Source organism: Stenella coeruleoalba (assembly GCF_951394435.1).
Source record: "Stenella coeruleoalba genome assembly, chromosome: 9".
NCBI lineage: Eukaryota > Metazoa > Chordata > Mammalia > Artiodactyla > Delphinidae > Stenella > Stenella coeruleoalba.
The window spans coordinates 79,379,212-79,387,064 of NC_137155.1; the positions used below are offsets into that span (position 1 = coordinate 79,379,212).

At 35.3% G+C, this 7,853-nt stretch overlaps 1 long non-coding RNA gene across 1 annotated transcript in view; it reads left to right on the forward strand.

Moving 5' to 3' along the window:
* Positions 1-7,537, forward strand: part of LOC307191943 — a 94,026-nt gene extending 86,489 nt beyond the window's left edge. Inside the window, exons 5-6 of the long non-coding RNA XR_013829908.1 lie at positions 4,807-4,931; positions 7,491-7,537. This is a non-coding gene — a long non-coding RNA (uncharacterized lncRNA). The remainder of the gene's footprint in view (positions 1-4,806; positions 4,932-7,490) is intronic.
* Positions 7,538-7,853: the final 316 nt, after the last annotated feature.

Consider the following 7,853-nt stretch of genomic DNA (forward strand, 5'->3'; position numbering starts at 1 on the left):
TTTTTTGATATTGAGCTTCATAAGCTGCTTATATATATTGGAGATTATCCTCTGCCAGTTGCTTTATTTGAAAATATTTTCTCTCATTCTGAGGGTTGTCTTTTCATCTTGTTTATGGATTCCTTTGCTGTGCAAAAGCTTTTAAGTTTCATTAGGTCCCATTTGTTTTTTGTTTTTTTTATTTCCATTTCTCTAGGAGTTGGGTCAAAAAGGATCTTGCTGTGATTTATGTCATAGAGTGTTCTGCCTATGTTTTCCTCTAAGAGTTTTATAGTGTCTGGCCTTACATTTAGGTCTTTAATCCACTTTGAGTTTATTTTTGTGTATGGTGTTAGGGAGTGTCCTAATTTCATTCTTTTACATGTAGCTGTCCAGTTTTCCCAGCACCACTTATTGAAGAGGCTGTCTTCTCTCCATTGTATATTCTTGCCTCCTTTATCAAAGATAAGATTACCATATGTGTGTGGGTTTATTTCTGGGCTTTCTATCCTTCTCCATTGATCTATAGTTCTGTTTTTGTGCCAGTACCATACTTTCTTGATTACTGTAGCTTTGTAGTATAGCCTGAAGTCAGGGACCCTGATTTCTCCCAGTCCGTTTTTCTTTCTCAGGATTGCTTTGGCTATTCGGGGCTTTTGTGTTTCCATAGAGATGGTGAAATTTTTTGTTCTAGTTCTGTGAAGAATGCCTTGATAGTTTGATAGTGATTGCATTGAATCTGTAGATTGCTTTAGGAAGTATAGTCGTTTTCACAATGTTGATTCTTCCAATCTAAGAACATGGTATGTCTCTCCATCTGTTTGTATCATCTTTGTATCATCATCTGTGTCTTATAGTTTTCTGCATATAGGTCTTTTGTCTTCTTAGGTAGGTTTACTCCTAGGTATTTTATTTTTTTGTTGCAATGGTCAATGGGAGTGTGTCCTTAATTTCTCTTTCAGATTTTTCATCATTAGTATATAAGAATGCAAGAGATTTCTGTGCATTAATTTTGTATCCTGCTACTTTACCAAATTCATTGATTAGCTCCAGTAGTTTTCTGGTAACATCTTTAGGATTCTGTATGCATGGTATCATGTCATCTACAAACAGTGACAGTTTTACTTCTTCTCTTCCAATTTGAATTCCTTTAGTTCTTTTTCTTCTCAGATTGCTGGTGCTAAAACTTCCAAAACTATGTTGAATAATAATGGTGAGAGTGGGAAACCTTGTCTTGTTCCTGATCTTAGTGGAAATGGTTTCAGTTTTTCACCATTGAAAACGATGCCTGTGGGTTTGTCATTTCTGGCCTTTATTATGGTGAGGTAAGTTCCCTCTATGCCTGCTTTCTGGAGGATTTTTATCGTAAAGGTGTGTTGAATTTTGTCAAAAGCTTTTCTGCATCTATTGAGATAATCATATGGTTTTTCTCCTTCAATTTGTTAATATGGTGTATCAGATTGATTGATTTGCGGATATTGAAGAATCCTTGCATTCCTGGGATAAACCCCACTTGATCATGGTGTAGGATCCTTTCAATGTGCTGTTGTATTCTGTTTGCTAGTATTTTGCTGAGGATTTTTGCATCTAAGTTCATCAGTGATATTGGCCAGTAATTTTCTTATTTTGTGACATCTTTTTCTGGTTTTGGTATCAGGGTGATGGTGGCCTCATAGAATGAGTTTGGGAGTGTCCTCCCTCTGCTATATTTTGGAAGAGTTTGAGAAGGGTAGGTGTTAGCTCTTCTCTAAATGTTTGGTAGAATTCACTGTGAAGCCATCTGGTCCTGGGCTTTTGTTTGTTGGAAGATTTTTAATCACAGTTTCAATTTCAGTGATTGTAATTGGTCTGTTTATATTTTCTATTTCTTCCTGGTTCAGTCTTGGAAGGTTATGCTTTTCTAAGAATTTGTGCATTTCTTCCAGGTTGTCCATTTTATTGGCATGTAGTTGCTTGTCGTATTCTCTCATGATCCTTTGTATTTCTGCAGGGTCAGTTGATACTTCTCCTTTTTCATTTCTAATTCTATTGATTTGAGTCTTCTCCCTTTTTTTCTTGGTGAGTCTGGCTAATGGTTTAGCAATTTTGTTTATCTGCTCAAAGAACCAGCTTTTAGTTTTATTGATCTTTGCTATTATGTCCTTCATTTATTTTTCATTTATTTCTGATCTGATCTTTATGATTTCTTTCCTTCTGCTAACTTTGGGTTTCTTTTGCTCTTCTTTCTCTAATTGCTTTAGGTGTAAGGTTATGTTGTTTATTTGAGATGTTTCTTGTTTCTGGACATCGGATTGTATTGCTATAAACTTCCCTCTTAGAACTGCTTTTGCTGCATCCCATAGGTTTTTGGTTGTTGTGTTTTCATTGTCATTTGTTTCTAGGTATTTTTGGATTTCCTCTTTGATTTCCTCAGTGATATGTTGGTTATTTAGTAGTATATTGTTCAGACTCCATGTGTTTTTATTTTTTACAGATTTTTTCCTGTAATGGATATCTAGTCTCATAGCGTTATGGTCGGAGGAGATACTTGATACGATTTCACTTTTCTTAAATTTACCAAGGCTTGATTTGTGACTCAAGATATGATCTATCCTGGAGAATGGTCCATGAGCACTTGGAAGAAAGTGTATTCTGTTGTTTTTGGATAGATGTCCTATAAATATCAATTAAGTCCATCTTGTTTAATGTATCATTGAAAGCTTGTGTTTCCTTATTTATTTTCATTTTGGATGATCTGTTCGCTGGTGAAAGTGTGGTGTTAAAGTCCCCTACTATGATTGTGTTACTGTCGATTTCCCGTTTTATGGCTGTTAGCATTTGCCTCATGTATCGAGGTGCTCCTGTTTTGGGTGCATAAATATTTACAATTCTTATATCTTCTTGGATTGATCCCTTTATCATTATGTAGTGTCCTTTTTTGTCTCTTGGAACAGTCTTTATTTTAAAGTCTATTTTGTCTGATATGAGGATTGCTACTCCAGCTTTCTTTAGATTTCCATTTGCACGGAATATCTTTTTCCATCCTCTCACTTTCAGTCTGTATGTGTTCCTAGGTCTGAAGTTGGTCTCTTTTAGGCAGCATATATATGGGTCTTGTTTTTGTATCTATTCAGCCAGTCTATGTCTTTTGGTGGGAGCATTTAATACATTTACATTTAAGGTAGTTATCAATATGTATGTTCCTATTACCATTTTCTTAATTGCTTTGGGTTTGTTATTGTAGGTCTTTTCTTTGTTTTTTGTTTCCTGCCTAGAGAAGTTCTTTTAGCACTTGTTTTAAAGCTGGCTTGGTGGTGCTGAATTCTCTTAGCTTTTGCTTGTCTGTAAAGGTTTTAATTTCTCCATCAAATCTGAATGAGATCCTTGCTGGCTAGAGTAAACTTGATTGTAGGTTTTTGCCTTCTGGCTTGCAGAGTTTCTGCTGAAAGATCAGCTGTTAAACTTATGGGGATTCCCCTGTATGTTATTTTTTGCTTTTCCCTGCTGCTTTTAATATTTTTTCTTTGTATTTAATTTTTGATATTTTGATTAATATATGTCTTGGCATGTTTCTCCTTGGATTTATCCTGTATGGGACTCTGTGCTTCCTGTACTTGATTGACTATTTCCTTTCCCATATTAGGGAAGTTTTCAACTATAATCTCTTCAAATATTTTCCCAGCCCCTTTTTTTTCTCTTCTTCTTCTTCTGGGACTGATGTAATTCGAATGTTGATACATTTAATGTTGTCCCAGAGGTGTCTGAGACTGTCCTCAATTCTTTTCATTCCTTTTTTGCACAATGTTTTTAGGTGGAGTCGTGCTAGCTCACAGATCAGCTATACACACCACTGCAAAAAATGTAGAGGAAGCAAACAATATCTTCACAGAGGTGAATTACAAGAAAATTGGATCAAGAGAAAACTTATGATAACTAAGAGAAGATCTGACAATAATTTTTTAAATATATCTGGGAGACATAATTACCTCTGTCGTTCATTATTCTCCCTCACAGGTTCCCACCCTGCTGAGGAGTAAAGAAACTTCCATTTGTCCAAATCTGTTCTGTTTTAAATGGTTTCATTTCACTTTCCGTATTCAGTCTACTCTAAAATTAACCACAGATGGTTAATGACTGCACTTTAAGTAAAAGCTCTGCACATTTAGAGATTAGCTCAAGGTTTCTGAAGAGTGTTTCTTCCTGGGTTCTTGTAGTGGGGGAGGGGTGCCCGTAACCGATTGATGCCATTATGCTGTTCATAGGGGCTTCTGCAGTGATTGTGTAGCTTGTCTGCCCGATAATTGCATATCCTGCTGGCAACTGAGGCTAAAACCTGTAGCTGGTGACTATTGGATCCTTTCTCTCTTGCCTGTATTTTAACTCCTTGAACATTGTTGGCATAATTATTTTAAAATCTGGTTCTGGGAAGTCTAATATTTGGGTTCCCAATGGGTAGGGTGGCCAGATAAAACACAGAATGCCTAGCTGAATTTGAATCTCAGCTAAACATCAAATGCAATTTTTAGTCAACAGTGAATAATTTTGGGGTGTAAGTATGTCCCAAATATTTCATGGGATATTCACTGTTTATCTGAAATTCAAATATAACAGGATATCTTCTATTACATTTGCTATAAATGATCCCTTTACCCCGAGTTTATATTTATGTCTCTTTATCCTTTTGATTTGTATTATTGTATTGCATTGTCTTCTCTCCTCAGGTATATTGCTTTTTTTTTTTTTTAACACTGTATGCTGCACATTGTATCAACAAAATTGTTTGTAGAAATAGCATGGTCTCATATGAAGTTATCCTCTCTCAAAATACTATCTTTTTGTTTCTGCCAGGCACTTTGAGATGCTAACAATCCAGAATCAACTTAATCAAATATCAAGGATTGAGTAGATTTAAATCTGAGCCTCAGTTCTTGTGAGTTCCATCTTCTTATTGACCATACTTACCTCAAATCAAGGTGAGTTCACCAGATTACCATCTCAGAACTCCAGTTTCTGCCCCCCCCGTAGCAGGACTGTTAAAAGTGTTTTTCAGCCTCTCAGCTTCTGTGCTACTTCCTCTTGAGTCAGAAAATACTTAAAAGAAGCCCTACACTTGCTCCCACATAGGGTTTCATCCTCCCATAGATCCTGACTGGTTATTCTTCACAATCTTATTATTTCTTTTGTGCCTTCATGTAGGTGTTTGTGTCTAGGTTTTTAAATTGTTCTCAGCAGGAGGTTTAGTGTAAATCATAGTCTTTCTTCACTGAAACAAAATCTGATTGTTATTAATAAATGCCTCTTAAGGATGAGAGGCAAAATTGTATGAAAGTAAAGGGGAATATAAACAAAAGTGGTGTTCCTTTCTTGACCATCGGAAAATACATCATGTAAGAGATGGTGTCTGATTTAGTGCTACATGTTCCCCTCTTATCCAGTCTTGAAAGGGCAGGGCAGAATATCAGACAAATCCTATTCATATACAGGTTTCAGACTTCGGAGGCACCCATTATAGAAATTTTCAAAAGATTTTGTTTTTTAAAATCCTTTCATAATTCCTGAACCATTAACTTGGGACGTTTTAAATATCTCCAGAAAGGGCAGTGCATTTGTTATTCTTTCAGCTGGTTTGTTAATGAGGAGGCAGTGTTTATAAGGATTTTGGTTAATTCTCTTGAACCTGGTTGAGTGAATTTTCTTTGTTACAATAGTAATTGATTGCATCTACTCTACAAATGGTTGTTTTATATCTCTTATGAATTGTCAATTTTACTTTCATTAATATGCTATGAGCATAAGTTTTTGTTTTTATGTATCATGTTGTTTTTTAGCTTTTTGTAAAGGTTTTCTATATAATCACTAATACTCTGAAATTTTAGTTGCATGGAAGGGAGTAGAGCAACTTTTAAATCCAAATCTTACTTAAAGATAGTGAGTGTCTTGAAACAATCTAAGCATGTTTATACTCATCTTAAATATAAACCTGAAATTTAGAAATGCTTCTATTCTTTTTTTTTCCAGCTTCTATTCTTAAAAATAATTTATCCATGAATTGAAGCAATGCTATGTGTCCATGTATCAAAATAAAGCAATGAAAAACAAATCAAGCTATGCCTCATTAATCTGACAAAAGCATTGCCAAGTATATTTGATCAAAATTCGGACATTTCCTCTCAAACCAATAATTTAATTGAAATGTTTACTATATAAAACTCAGATCACCATCTTCAAAGAGAGCAAAGTGTTAATATTTGAGTGTTACTATTTAATATTCCATTAAAAATATGAACAGATTATGTTATCATTTGAAAGCAGTATAATAGTTTCACGCAAAGGAAAAAGCACCGAGATTTGAATGCAAAATTCATATTGTAGCTTCTAGCTAATGATAAGCATAGTAACCTTAAAGAAGCAGAAAATTCCAGAAATAAACACAATAAAAATAATAACCATCAAAATGCCTATCATACCCTAAGCATTGGGATAAGAAATAATACCATTTGTCTGTCTGACAGAAGGTATGTTTCTGGTAATAAGTTTTAGATGCCGAGAGCAAGATCATTATTTATCAAAAAATAGATTTGTTTTTCAAGCTCCATTGGTAGAAATGACTAAACTTTTAGTTAGGAAGATACAAGAAGTTATGTCTCATAAGTTAAATGATCTTCAAATACAAGTAAATAAGAGGGGATCAGTTGAAGCCTAAACATCCCACATTCTGTTAGCCTCATCCCCACTGTAAATTTCCATTTCCTAAAATATCCAGTGTTAAGGTAGTGATTTTTAAAAGGAAATTTTGGAATCAGATTTCTTGGGTTCTAACAGTGATTCTACCTGTTACTGAATGTGTGTACTTGGGCCAGTTACTTGATATCTCATGACCCCAGTTATCCCATATATTAAATAGAATGTTTTTGAGGATTAAAAGGCACATTAAATGTAAAGAATTGAAAAGAATGGCTGGCATATAATTAGATTTAACTGCTAGGATTACTTATAATAACTTATTAATCGAATATCTGTAAAACTCTAACCATTGAATTAGTATGGAATTCAGTCTTTTTCTAAGATTTAATTCCAGATATCATCCTTAGGAACTCCAGGGTAACTTATACTTGTCATTGAATCAGTCCTTCCCCTGTTCACCTGAGATAACAGGAAATCATATGTCCTGATTAGGCTGGTTTCATATCCCTTCATCATTCTGGCCTCATTCTCAGGGCAGACCAGGAAAGCCATTACCCCTGCAAGCCCATCATGGTTTCCTCATCATGGCCACTTCTCTGTGCTTATTTGTGCAGATCAAGATTTCCCCTTTTGCTATGAGGAATTATGCTCTTTTCAGTATAACGTTCAGTGAGGGTCACAGAGGTGTACCTTGTGATATAGCTTTTTATAATTAACCTTCCTCAAGTCCTCACTGTGGCACTAATATTCAGATGGGCACTTGTCTTCTTTTTTGTTTGGGGGACAGGGAGCTCTTTCTGCATTAGCTGCATGCTGATTAGAATCAACACTTGATTTCTATGTCCTAGGCTCTAAAGGTGAAATTGATTACCTGCAGAGAACCATTTTCCATATGGTGAGTTTTCCCTTGGGAACTACTGTTACTCATCATTCCTTTCTATATCTGACTGAGAATGTGTCAGACAAGTTTAAGTAAGGACGTGTTTGAATATCAATATATTTTACTCTACAGTTAGTGCTCTAATGGGGGAAAATGATATCCCATCTTGTAGCCTCCAAGTCCCAAATCCCAGTGGTTGTATTTGGGGAGGGAAGACTGCTGAAGGAGGGCAGTTAACTCTTCCTGCATAAGTACCAGGTTCTTGACAAGCCAAACTGCCTTGTTAAATAAGTACATGCATGGTATATTGCATTTTATAGATTTGAGCATT